This window comes from Euwallacea fornicatus, chromosome 11 (assembly GCF_040115645.1).
Source record: "Euwallacea fornicatus isolate EFF26 chromosome 11, ASM4011564v1, whole genome shotgun sequence".
NCBI classification, from domain to species: Eukaryota; Metazoa; Arthropoda; class Insecta; order Coleoptera; family Curculionidae; genus Euwallacea; species Euwallacea fornicatus.
The window spans coordinates 2,081,800-2,096,288 of NC_089551.1; the positions used below are offsets into that span (position 1 = coordinate 2,081,800).

Consider the following 14,489-nt stretch of genomic DNA (forward strand, 5'->3'; position numbering starts at 1 on the left):
CACTCAGGTGTCTAATTTCTGGATCTTGTAGAACTTGCCTAAAACCTTAAATATAGCTGGCGATTTCGTCGCTCATCCTGACATAAAGTTGCAACACCCAGCCTAAGATTCTTGCGCGACGTGTAACGATTTTTGGTTCCTATTCTAGCGCCCCCGGCGGCCCATCCTGGAACACTGTAGTGTCCTTTCGGCACCCAGACCGGTCCGGGACGTCTCTTCAGTATCGCGTGTTCCAGGCCGAGAAAACATCATTGCCGCGGTCGGATTGTCGTCTTTTTCCGTGCATCCTCGCGGTAAGAGAAGCTGGAAGATGTAACTCTAAAGTTTGTTTGTGTGTGGATTGTGTGGGCTAGTGGGTGCTTTGAGAAAAAAAGGAGATTTGCCTGAATATGACTCAGTATAAGATTCACGATGAGGACTGAGGTAGGTTATGGTTTCAATAAAAACAATTGTGAGTCATACTCCTTAAAGTTATGCACAACTCGATATGTCAACATAATTGAGGATTGTATGATTCAAATTTTCCAGTTTTGTTTCTAACGCTTCGAGAAACGCTCGTTTTCTGGACAACAAATAAAATAATGCAAGAGCCCTCTATTTGGCCATTACTTATTTACGTGAGGGGGTGTAGAAGCCCCTCTTGACTCGAGGTAGGTATCGCTGTCCTCTTCAGAAGGCCCGATGGGGTTGAGTTTCCGACGAAAAGATTAAACGAAAGTTGTTTGCGGACTTGAGCAGGATCAGATAATCCTGAAGAGCGCTTTTATTGAAATGGTTGTCTTAAGTGCTTGTACAAAATGCCCGAGGAAAAGGAGAAATGCAAAGTTGATTTTGTTATGAATTAGACATGCTTTTCGAGTGCTTTTAATAATTAAGTCAGCTCTGCAGAGCCGCAAGTCTAAACCTTCAAAATGCCTAATCGAATCCTCCCCTCGCATTAAGACTAGTTGAGGGGCGCCGAAATTGGGGGCCTAAAAGCCTTTGCCACCCGGGCTTAACTCTTATTAATTTAACGGAAGACGTTGGAATTGGAAACGAATAAAACATTTTACAGCCCGGTTCAGTTCCAGTTTTATCTTTTTGTTTTCGCCATGACACATGAAAGCCCAAAACATCAGGCCATTTGCCAGATTGATGGGCCACATGGCAATCGGCGTATTTCGGACTCGGACAATATCGATTCCTGGTTTTTATGCCGCAATAATTTTTATGGACCATAAAGTTTCAAGTTACGGTTTTGCAAATTATGAGCTCTGAGATTGAGCCTAGGATCGATAACGTAAAGCGAAGCTCATTTCCGCCGAATTACTTTATTTAATCTCAACGGATTTATTGTATAAAAGTGGAGTTTTTGCGGCTGACCACCATGGAGAAATAGATTTTTGACCACCACGGCGACCGTCTCGTGACAAAGAGAACAATGCATCTCGAAAGGGCCCGTTTAAAGGGACACGACGAGAATCAATAACAGGCGACGAGAAAAATGAATTTCTAAATTTCATTTTCCTGCAGTTCGCCCTTACGTTTAAAACAATGGCAAGCGCTACTGGCATTCCGATGCTGCTGGAACGCCGCATCGATCCGTTATGCTTGGTCACGTCGAATGTGTGTTTCCAGTTTTTATTTTCAATGCAAATTATGTTATGGTTTAGAAAACTGCATAGAAAATATCCATTTGCATGTAGAAGTGCTTACGAAAGACGGACGATTGTCGAATGCGATACCGAACGGATTTGGCGATCTACATGGGGGTTGGGGAGGGGGGAGGGGGGAAGGGAGAGTGGGTGGGAGGGAGGTCAACGTGATCCAAATGGCACTCCAAAAATCCTAAATCTTCGGATGACAGTAAAATTCAATGAAATGTTTCAATCTTTTATTGCTATGAGGGTTGCGAGCTTTCAATTTATTTTTTCTGTTTACCTTCAATTCATTGCAAATCTGCTTCCAGAGCCATTCGCGAAAACAAACAAATGCGATTGAATCGAAGATCTATTTTCTGCGAGAAATAGTTTAAGTTTGTTTAAATTTCCAGCGTTTCCGCAGAAGGGGGTACAGTGAATATGAAGTAAGCAGTAAAATTACGCTGTGCAAATTTATAAGCCAATCCGGTTTGCGGTGATTCCACTGGTTGCGATTGACTATTACAAATAGGTCATAAATAGCCTCAACATGAAGCAGATAATTGGCGAAATTAAGCAAAAATTAGACTTACCTGAGTCACAGCCAATGTGGGGAATGAAAGGACAAAAAATTGCTCGTTTTAGGACTGGGTGACTGCAAAAATCGATTTTTGCGGGCACGGACGAAAGTGCGCTAGTCTTTTGCATAAATATTTATTCTATATATCTATTTTGAGTGACATTGCAACAACAAACCTCATTTTTCGCTTAATTTCTTCAATTATCTGCTTTATTTTGCGGCTATTTGTTCCCAATTTCATTTTCTATCTATTTGTTATAATCAATTGCAATTACTGAAAAACCGACAAGCAAATTTGATTGTAAATTTTCACTTGGTAATTTTATTACTTACTTTATACTCACTGCTGCGTAACCGCCAAAAGCTCTAGAATTTAAGCAAATGTGGGTCATAATTTTTTAAATTACGCGCTACTTTAATATGAAACTGAATAGAAAAAGGTTTTTTCTATGGAAAGTAGTTGAAATTTGAAATTTTTAGCCGTTGTACTTACTTCTGCGAATACGCTGAAAATTCCAAATTAAATGTGAAACACAATTATTTTTGGTCGTTTTTCACTCGTATTTCTGGGCAATTTAAGGCCTTTGAAAGCCATAATACATGACTCTTTGCCTGTGCAGAAGAACGAGTTTTAATATTATAAGTTTGAATAATCGCTTAGCAGTGAGCAAAGCTGTAATCGTCGAACTTTCCACACCAGTTTTAGGAAAATGGCTTCTTTAACATAATGTGGGAAACTTACAGGCTGATACCTAGAAATTTATCGACTCGAGGCACGCCATGTTACGACATAGTTGCACTTTTTCAGAAACTCCCGAACGTTTAATATTGCTGGCCTTCTGAGCTTCGATTAGAAGCTTGACTGCATGAGTTAGATGTGAAGCAGAGAGGCAGATTTAGGATAATAAGGTTTCAAATGGATATAAGCTTTACCCGCAGTCTGAGTCGCGGGAAAGTAAAAGTTTGTAAAAGTAAAATTTCTACATTTCTGCTAGTCACAAATTCCCCAAGGGCATCTACGTCTACTGCAACTGCAAAGAGGGTGTCCCAAATATCAATGTGACTTCATTTCGATGAGTTTGAACTTCAAATCCCCAAGTATTTCCAAATATTTGTTTGACTGTCTACCGACACTTGAACCTAAATTCGCCTCGTCAACTTCAGGTCGCTGCTGAAACTTTAAAGCTTCTTAAGAGCTTGCTTGTTTGCGATGTCTGAAACGAAATTCCTTCTTTTGAGTGCAAATTGCATAAATTTTAGCGACTTTAGTTTGCAAGTCAATTTTTAAATTAAGTCAACATTTTCAGGTGCAAGAGGAATCGTTAATTATATATTCAAAAACTCTTTACCCTCATCGCTCTATAATTAAGTACTTTGGTAAATAACTTTTTGCACTTTTGCAATATAATAAATGTCCGCATTCGTTTCTCTTGCACAGCTGGAAGAAACGTTTAACCAAAGGGACACATTCACAGAGCGATTTTCGCTTTAGTGCATTAAATGACGAGGCACAGGAGACTGTTACAATTGTAACCGGGACTAACAATGCGCTCAGAGAAAACTTTGCGAAACTAATATAATGGAATTGCATGGAAAGGCGTTGTACCTCGCGGAATTTTCGTTTTAGCATGATTTATCATATCGTGTTGTTTTTTTTGCAACTCTAAATTCAATTTTCTCTTCGGGTGACCGAGGCAAATTAAAAAACTCCGATCTCATTGTCTGAACGGGACGGACCCACAAAGGGAGTGCGGTCCTCTCAGCTGGGACCAACAATGCTCGTTATTACGAAAACTTGGAGGAAACTAATTCCAGTCAAATGCATACAAAAGGAATTCAACCTGGGGAAGTCGTTACTTTTAACTTACACTTAGCACTGCTGAGATTATGCACAATTTGGACGATTTACGAAGTTGCCTCTTTCACACTTCGGAAGTAGTTGACTTACGGCACTGCTCTCTAATTAAATTTGGCCCAACTCTTTCAAATTAAACAATGAGGCGCTTTGCTCGATTGGCCGTAGCAAAACTTGAGACAAACTTGGCAGTATAAACAGAAAACACTGCTCCTGTAGAAATTAGGAAAACTTTTTAAAGCCCTTTGATGAAGTTCGTGACACAAAGCGTCCATACTGAAAGCCCTAATCCCCAAAACGGTCCCCTTTGTGCGCGTTACCCCCAATGGAATTTGTTTTATAATCGCTTTTTAAAAGTCCTAAGTTTCAAATTTAATCTCCCGCGAGGAGGAGGGTTCCCCAGGAGAAGCAAATAGGTATATGTTCGCAAGGAGATATTTCGACCATAAGTCCTCGGCTAGCAGTAAGTAGTCCACGTTTAATATTCAAGAAAGCGAGGTGGTAATTGAATATCCAAAGGGGAGAAGTTCGGGAAACAGGGTGTTAATTTGCCCAGTAAACGGTTAAATAAATAGCAAATGACTAATTCATTAGGAGAGAGAACGAGAAGAATGAAGGGAATGGCCGGGGTATACTATATATAAATCAATGCATTAGGGGAAGGTTAAGAGAGAGGGATTTCCCGCATTATCGCAAGGGTTATTCGAATTTTTATTAGCGCAAAACCCTTAATAAGTATTCCAACGGCTCCCCGAAGTCTCTGTAACGTGACAAATCACGTGGCAAAACTTATAAACGACAACTTGGAAAGGAAGAATTGTCTTGAATGCAATTCCGAGAAACTAGTTTCTGCAAGTTTTCGCTCTATATGCACTGTCACAACAAGTTACAATTGCCAGGGTCTTTGTCTGTAGAAAATCATCGGGAAAGTTCGATATTATGTTTGAAGAACTTGATTAATGCATGTTCGGCAGGTAGAGGGAAATCTGGACGAAACGTGAATATTCAAATAAGAGCGTTCGACCAATTGCTATACGAACACTTACACATGACAAGAATAACTGCAAGCCTGCAACAAATTCAGGCAAGATCCAAAGACAATCGACACAACACGTTTCAATATGAAAAATTCATTTCTGGCACGAGCTTAAAATGTCACTTCCAGAACAGTTATGTGACAAAGGATTTCCAATCATGGTTTCTATGCGGTACACATACAGGGTGGAACAGCCAAGTGTGAGAAATTCAATATCTGCATATGTGAAGAAAATATCGAAACATGTAAATTTTAGATTCTCTTCAACAAAATAAAAACTTGTTAACTCGTATCACTTTGTTATTGATAACGTAATGCAATAACAAAACAAATCGATTTCGATGTATTTCGAGTTAATTTTCCCAAATCGGCAGACAGGGAAGCGAAGATCCCTCGAATGGCCAGCACGATCACCCGATCTTACTCCATTAGACTTCTTCTGATGTGAAAAATGTGGTGTAAAAAGAAGAATAATGTTCGGTTACGTCTCAGATTATAATTAATATTAGAAGCCACGTTTGTTTACGGTTGGGATACTGCCAAGAGGTTTTAGGCGTGCATTTTGAACACCTCAGAAGAAATCGAGATTGATTTGTTTTACTATATTATTACATTGCCGGCAAAGGAATGACGTTAATTATTAAGTTTATTGTAAAGAATCCGGTCAATTACATGAATTTGTTTTTTCTAATATTATATTTTTAACCATAGCAGTTTCGAATAGAGAATGAAAAGATCTTTTAATTGAGATTTACAAACGTAGTTTTTGAATTGAAAAATTTGGGGTTGCAATTATCACGCAAAGGAGGTTAAATTTAGGGATAAAATTTTCATGTTACAGGATAATTTCGGAATCAAAAATTGAGGTGTTTCGGCATTTTTTCACATACGTCGAAATACGCAGATATTGAACTCATACCTTTTGGCTGTTCCACCCTGTAGTTACACATCTAAGACGAAGTTATTTTTGCAACAACACGCTGCTAAAATATTCCCTCGCATCATCCCGCATCCATTACACACAGCTACAACGTCTCCCGGCATCCCCGCAAGATACATTGCAAAGAATACTCCGATTTTTCACTGTCGTTGTAGCTGAGCTAATATCGCTGTATTTGGACATTAATAAAATTAGTTCTGCTCCAAGACGCTGCTCAACAAATCTCCTGTTTGGGCAGATTCCAATAAACTTCCCTGCCTCGCATTTCCCTCATCAAAGCCAGGGACACATCACGAAATATACACACGTCCATCGCCATACGGGACCTTTGTCTGGACTCAGCCTATGATCAAAGAACGGAGTTTATTGTTCGATTTTCCATGGTGTTGTGTTTAATGTACGACAAGTAGGATTGAGACAAGGGAAAGACACGTCCCAAAACCCAAAAGCACATAGTCCCACATAAACTCAAATCTGAGCTGATAAGGTTAAAACTTTGGGGCTTAGAACTTTGAAACCTACAGCTTTTAACGTATCGGAGATATAACAAGCTGTTTACAATGATCTTAGTGAGTTATGAAGGTTTGGGATTTATGCACGAACTAAGTTTCAGGCTTAAGCGCCTTGGATAGTATCTCAGGAAAAGTGTAAAGTTCATTCAGCTGCATTAAGGCCAATTAACAGTCTTAATAGATATTTCCCGACTTGCGTTACTTTCGGAAAACATGAGCAAATGCAGCCCCACTTGTAAACGGTTATTAAACTTCTCGGAAAGTCTTAATTAATAATTGATTTTGTCCCTTTTAGAAACTCCGCTTTTAAACTATTTAATGGCAGTGTGTTGGACTTTTTTCCAATAGCTCCGTCAAGGTAAACTCGCGAAATTCCAAGGAAAACTTTGCGACTTCGGGAGCGATGGGCTGGGGCCCCGGACGAAAATCTGTTGATCACATTAAACAATTCATCCGTCTAGCCCATCATCGAGGGCATGAAATCTACATATAATTCGGTTATTATTAATGAATTCCTGCAAACTAAATTAGTTAAAGGCTTTTCTGCATGCGCTGACCGCAGCGTACTCCACACATATCCTGCTGCGGAAATAACCGGCCAACTTTTAAACCTCTGGGTCGCACCTGCTGTATAGTTGGGATAGTTTCCTGCAGGGTAATAAATATGGTTTTATGTTCATCGGGGCTTCTAAGTTTATTGTTTTTGTTGCGAAGGGGGATCCGACCAGGAATTCGTAATTGCGAGCACTTTTATAGTGTAAATTCACACTCCCAATCGACACCAAAAGGTTCAGCAGCCGAAACCGCCGAGAGATAAATTTGCGAACTTTCAACCTATCCGAAAGTTTAATTGAAACCACACATTTAAAACTTCCTTGATATATGATTAAACTGGAAATATGCTTTTGAACTTATAATCCGTTGTGCCCGAAAAGGGAACAGGCGGAATTGTAATGAAAGATTAGGGCCATGAATCTGCGGATTGATGTATACGTGTCCGTTACGTAGGGCGATCTGTCCACCCCAAAAATTTAATTCGAAGCTTAATTTTCGTAACGACACTGTCGAATAGCTCTTAATACGGACCCGGCTCATTTAATGGGTAAAAAATGAAGACGTAATGCGATACTTTGGGCCCTTTCCCAACTGTTATCCATGGGAAATTGGGGCCCCCGATTCGATAAATCATAATGTTTAGGGAGGGGTATTGATTTACTGTGTGAAGGGCGAGATAATACACTTTCCCTTTTTTGCCTTACGTGGGCTTTAGCTCTGAAATTGTGTTTATCCGTGGAAACTAACTACAGCCCGTTAATTCGTAACTCCAGCAATTTCGACTTCAAAACTACGGTCGATTAAACGTCAGTCGCTTCGATTAGTTCCCGATATTGCCTGAAGCTATTTGCCAAGTTTCCCGAGTTGCGAAGAAATTACACCCAAACTTTTAAGATTTTGTTGAAATTTGCGGCAATAAACTCGAAACATTGTCTGTGTGTTTGCCACAAGGGACAAAATTACTGGAAATTAATATTTCACGGTGGAAAAAGCTCAAATAAGCGCGAGTCCCTAAAGTTGGTTTAAAGCGCATATTCTATCAACCTGGAAATGTTAAACTAACTTTCAGGGCTTCCGTTATGGCACCTGCTGGAGTTGCAGGAACTGCATCATGTAGTTTCTAAACGATTAATATTGTTTTATGCAGTGTATTTGTATGAAGCGATGAAGCTGAAGCTGAATTCGTTGAAGCTGATTTATTTGGATTCGAATCCAGAGAAAAATTGTGCGTGGGTAGGTTAGGCGCGTTCATCTTGAAATGATAATTATGTTAGAGAACATTAGCACCTATGGAATTTCCTATTTCTTGCACGTGCATCTTTTGCCGTTGTTGCTAAATCATGTTGCAAATCTCGCATTCCGACATCATAGTCATAAGTTAACTGACGTCACATTTTAAGGATTTTTTAAAAGAAATTCTCAGTATTTTTCCAAATATCGTCTGTCCCAGAACTCCGATGAGTGATCCTTGTTATGCCAAGACGCAAATTTGTAGAATTTTAATACAATTTTTATTTAGTAGAATTCTAACGGAATTTTTCTAAATACAATTTCCTCGAAAGTCAGCATTCATTTTCTTGTCTTCAATTCCCACTCATCTACCCTCCGTTTCTGAACCATATAAGACTCAAATTTTGAATTGTTGATTTTATTTCGGGGATTATTGACATTGTATTTCATGGGTGCTGAGGGTCTATTTGGGTTGATACAATTTTATAAATGATCGTTTCTTCGAGGGTCTGGTAAGTGTCCCTTTTCTCGTTTTGAGTTGAGCCTTATTTGTGCTTCTGTTTGTGAACCAATCAAGTCTCCAATTTCTGGATTTATTCCTTTTATATAGGGGATTATTGATGTCGAATGTCATTGGTGCTGAATGTCTATTTGTGTTGATGAAATTTTCTAGAATACTTCTTCTGTGAGAGTATCATTTCCGCGTTATTGACTGAAGTTCACTTAGGTCTCTATAGTTTAATATTAAAGGTGATTCGGCCATAATGAGATAACTGAAAACTGGAGATATTATACGTCAAATAGTGATCATTGAAGGAACGATGCCGTGTACGAAAGTTGACAGTATCGGATATTATACAGGACGTTAAAGTGAAAACTCTAATTAATTTTTTTACCATTATCCTGAAACTATCTAGGTTCCGCACTGAAAATTTGCAAAGCTATGTGATTTTAGGCGAGAATAAAAAGTTTTGCATTTTGCAGTTAATAACTTTTTACCTTGTATGTTTAACGTGAAATATGATTCAAAATTTGAAATAGCATTTTTCCATTAATTACGTGTTCTTGTGTAGTTTCGATATCTCGATCCGTTTTCGAGAAAAATCTATTCAACGAAGGGTTTGTGTAAACTTGATAATACGAGAAATTGGAAGTAAAACAAGTCAAGTGCATTTAAATTTTCTAAAACACATAAAAATTGGCGAAATTATGTACGTTATAATGATTTAGAGTAATTGCTCGAAGCGTCCACCATTAACATTGATAAACTTTACTTTGTTTCATTTTTAATTTCTCGTATTATCAAATTTACACATACTGCTCGTTAAATAGGTTTTTCTCGCAAACGGGTCGACATATCGACATGAAACCAGAATACATAATTAATGGAAAAATTATTGATCTTTCGGATTTTGAATCAAATTTCGTGTTAGACGTGCAGAGTAACGAGCCATTAACTCTAAATTCCGTAAAATTAATCACAAGTGGTGTCTTTTATTAACAACGCGGAAATTGCAAAACACATCTTATTCGTCACCTAAAAACATTACTTTACAAATTTTAAAATGTGTCTATTTTCAGAATAATGACAATAAACAGAATTAAAATTTTAACTTTTAACACTCTGTGTATATATAAGGAACTATTAACTTTCGGATAAAGCATACGATTTCTAATCGTCACCATTTTACGCGTAGTATCTTCAGATTCCGGTTGTCCCGTTGATACTGAATCACTCTGTACGTTCTAAAAGGTAATCCAATGCTCAAAATGCATTATTTTTTTGTTAATTTCCGCGAATTTCCCAAAATTTCAGGCAACCCTTCAAAGAAGTACAGTAAACAATGTTCAATTTGCAGTTGCTTTTTACCAATCCCTGAAATTCATTAATCTACGTCGAAACTTTCGAGTTTTTAATTGAGACAAATTTTCACATGCCTGAGATTCCGAAACAGTTTCGTTGCATCTACTCCCTCCTTTTCTTGGTTATTACACAATTGGGATGCCATTATCCTAATTTGAAACCGAATTGCACTCAGCAACCTACTTACAATACGATCTAACTAAATTACCTAAGAACAATTCAATAATAGAATTGCATTATTATCCAGACGGATGTGGGACAGGAGTTTCGAAATTCACGGAACAGCTCGGGAGTCTAAACATCTCTACTTTGTTACAAATTGCCCGATGACGCCCGCTAAGTTTCATCGATTCTCTTCACAACCTTTTCGTAGTCTTCACTACGGAAAAGTCTCGAATTTTAATAGATGGCTCACTTTTTAGCTTTGCTAATGCATTTTGGAGCTCCTCTAGTAATTCATGCATATAGAGTTAGGTAAATAATTGTATTTTCCGTTCAAACATTCCCTCTTTTGCAGCTTAAAAGCCTAATGCAGCTGCGGAGCGCGCGCCAAATCTCCCGTGATTCTCTATTTTGTTAAATGCTAGACGTTAATGGTATTAAACGTTTAGCTCCCTCCAGCTCTCAAGTAACGTATATGCAAATTATCGTTCCTACCCTTGTTGAATTAAATAGGGCATAGAAATTTAATTTATGATCTATTACACCTATTCCTGCTTTCCAGTTTCAGCGTAACAACGAGCGCTGCACAAAAGGTTTTACGAGGGCGTGTACGTTGCATCGGCCACTTTTCCTGAGGGGAGTGTAGGTGTTACAAACCGCACAGGAGTTAATTTTAATGTCAAATGAGGGAATTAAATCCCCAACCAGGGAGAGCTTACTCACTTCACTGGCTATGTTATGCGGAATTTGCATGCGCGTTTACGTGGCTTGTGCTATTAACATCTCGAATTTTGAGCCTGCAGCTGGTTCAAGCTTTTATGCCACCTTCGAGAGTAGATTAAACTCATATATTTTTGCACCGGCTGTGGATAACCACGAAACTTCAAGTTGCGTGGTTATCAGTCGACCTCATAACTCAAGCTTATCCACAACACGTCTATTGATTAACAGAATTTAATTTGCAAGATGTCTGGTCTCTGATTTAAGAAGGTAATAAGGCGTTCAATTTGCTTCACACCTTCTCAGGAAGCCAAACCAATATTCCTGCTTAAATGCCTTTGCAGGAGAGAGATTAATGGGTTTTGAAAGTGTAATCCCCTATTATGAAGTGGATGGATGTTTTAATATAGGTTTCTGGATTGAAAGGAGATTGCTTTCTCCGGAGAGCAGAAATATAGGTCTTAAAGGTCTATAGACTAGCTCCTTTTTTATAGTCCCTCACGGAAATTTTATAAACCCACTTACATTGCAAATAGAAGTCTATAACATCACACATATTATTAGGCAAAGACGTTCGAAAGTATGGATAGATTTATCCCTTAGAAGGAGCCGGCTTAAAAGCATTTTCTGCTTCCAAACTGCAATTTCAGTCTCCGACCTTTGAACCTGAAGTGATAAGGCCTGGAGGGTCGTAAATTTAACATCGCTCATAAAGCGTGTTTAATAAACTAGAACTGCGATTCATGAGGTCTCCTGTCGTTAAACCTGGCAGGTAGGAGGACGAAATTGCTTTACGACACCGGAAAATTGCCAATAGATGGTCTGGTTACTAACCGTTGAAATTGCTCTTTTTAGATTATGGTTATTGTCCGTGGTTATTGAGTATTGTGGCTTTCGATACAAAGTTTTAATAGACGCTATTATGAGCCATTTGAGACGTACGTTTAAGTGCGTGTCTGACTGTGACATCAATTTTACGGACCTAATACTAAATTTTAAACTCCAGTGAAACTGAATTAACTTTCTTCCAAGAGAACTTGATTAACTCATTTCCTTGGCTTCAAGGAAAGGAAAAGACAAATGAACAACAGGTTGGAAGTTCTGCATAATTCCCTTGTTAGGATGCATAACTTTATCAATTTAGCGTCGTCTATGGAAAGTATAAAGGCAAACCCACGCCAATGAATAATATTTCATCCGGCAGCTAATTTCTGACAAATTTTGCAGTTAAAACTTGCAAAAGTAATTTATTGCGCTCGTTCTAATGCAGACATAGTTTAATTCGCAAATAAAATGAACATTAAAATAAATAATAACTTTGGATCTGGCAGTTGTAGTTCAGTTTCGAGTTGAAATTAATTTGATCATAGCTTAAAGAGCCGTTGGAATCGCTTACAAAGCAAACAATCGAAATACGGGGTCGAGATCGCTCGTTGAACTTCGATAAGCGAAAGTTTACTTTAACGAACTACTTTAATCGAGTTAAGGCGAACTGGTGTCTACGTAATGCCACGCCAACGCTAAACAAACGTAGTTACGTAAAGGTTGAATTAGTGAAAACATGATTTCTGAATCATTGCCAAACTAACTAACTTCAAGAGAATACTCGAAATACACCCTTGTGCTTTTTTAAAAAATTCCCATCCCTCATCGCCGTGCACAATGGTGCGATAGTTCTCCTTTTCGGCAAAGGATTTAAATCAGTTTCAAATTCAGATAATGTGGGAATTGATATTTTTCAGTATATTTTCTTTCGGTTAAAGTCGTACTTGATGCATTAGAAAGAGATAAGTTTGCTACTGCAAAATCGATATTCAAAGGATTATAATAGGTTACTGCATTAATACTTCGATAATTTGGAGTAGCACGACACTCATTATAGAAAATCAGGTTGCTCATTATATTGCTGAGCTCAATATATAGATACCTACAACGCAATTTTCGCATTAATTAATGATGGAGCATGTTCATTTCAATTTTAATTATTTATTGAAATCTCGGTGGTTATATTGTTGGAGAAATTGGTGCGAAATACGATGATAACCCCGACTGATTTTTACTCAGTTAATTGCAAATTATGTTGGAATTAACAGATTTCCAGCACTTCAACCTCGCACGATAGCCAATGGCGGAACAATACGGTCCAAATGCTATGAGACGAATTGACAAGTTACTGCAAAATTAAATCGTTTGTTGATATTTATAAATGATTCTGGCATTATCGAAGTCCCCCGATTAAAAACGGTGCAAGTCAATTGAGTCAGAAGCGAGATTTTCTTTAAATAAAAAAGAGGAAACTTTCGAGACAATTTAACGTAGACACCCAAACAATTTTTTTCGTAAACTTTTTTCAATCAAGAAAAATTTTTCAGCAGAGGAATTTCCTTTCTATCGAGCAATATTCAATTTCTTTCCTTCATTTCTTCTCATTTCAGGCACCGAAAGACTGAGTTTGATCTCTGAAGATGTATCAATTTCAAACCTAAACTTTCTAAAGAGTCACAATTCGTTATAGCTCCCCAGGTGAATTGGTGAGACTTTCTGTGATATTTCTCGTGACTGTTACAGACACAGCAAAGTTTAACGTGTTAAAAAAATGAGAAAAAAAAAATTGCAGACACATCTGCAGCGCGTGTTTGAAAACTCGGCAAAATGGAAATGCAAAGGGAGACGTCATGGCTGAATATGGGAGCAACTTTTTTCCCGATCACTCGACCTGATTTGAATTTTTAATAAATAGCAGCCTGGAACTTTTTTCATTTTGAGTGATTTCCTCGTCTATTTATCACCGTTCAATTACATTCAATTCAGAGCAACCCTTTATTATTCTCGAATCTAAAATGCAAATTGAAAACCTACCAAAGTATTTGCATCTTTCACGAGCAAAAAGATTCGTTTTTAATATTAAATTTCAACTTTGCCCCTTCGCCGGAAACGATCTGAAAAAATATCCGACGAGGAATTTTAGATTAATTTTTAATACTCCACATGTGGAGGAGAAAACGCCCCTTCATATTGGAGAGGAAGTTTTTTACTCGATAACCGTTCTACTGTGGAATTGAATCCGCGTCTGTTTATTCGTTTCAATTTCAAATATTTGCTATCAAGCCCTGAATGGTTGAAGTCCAGTTGCCTCTCTCTACGTACCTACATCAACAAGAAATTATACTATTTTTATAGTGAGCATCAAAGATATAATATTTTGTTTAAGAACTCACATCCATCATTTTACAGTTTGCTCATAAATAACTTCCTACGTCTCTTGCCTTTTCTATGAGGCGTCAGCAAAGGGCAGAGCATCCCCTAAATTAAAGGGGGTATTTTCTTACGCACTAAAAGCCATAAATTTAGAGACATACTGGAAATTCCGGAAAGTTTCCTTATATCCGGCTAGACGTCCCTGAAAGATGGGGCCG

General features: G+C 38.0%; 1 protein-coding gene across 1 annotated transcript in view; it reads left to right on the top strand.

The window, feature by feature from the left end:
- Nucleotides 1-174: 174 nt before the first annotated feature.
- The window catches only part of LOC136342141 (neuroligin-4, X-linked-like), an 86,596-nt gene continuing 72,281 nt past the window's right edge, over nucleotides 175-14,489 (top strand). Inside the window, exon 1 of the mRNA XM_066287672.1 lies at nucleotides 175-423. The gene's annotated coding sequence lies outside the window, so the exon portion shown is untranslated. The remainder of the gene's footprint in view (nucleotides 424-14,489) is intronic.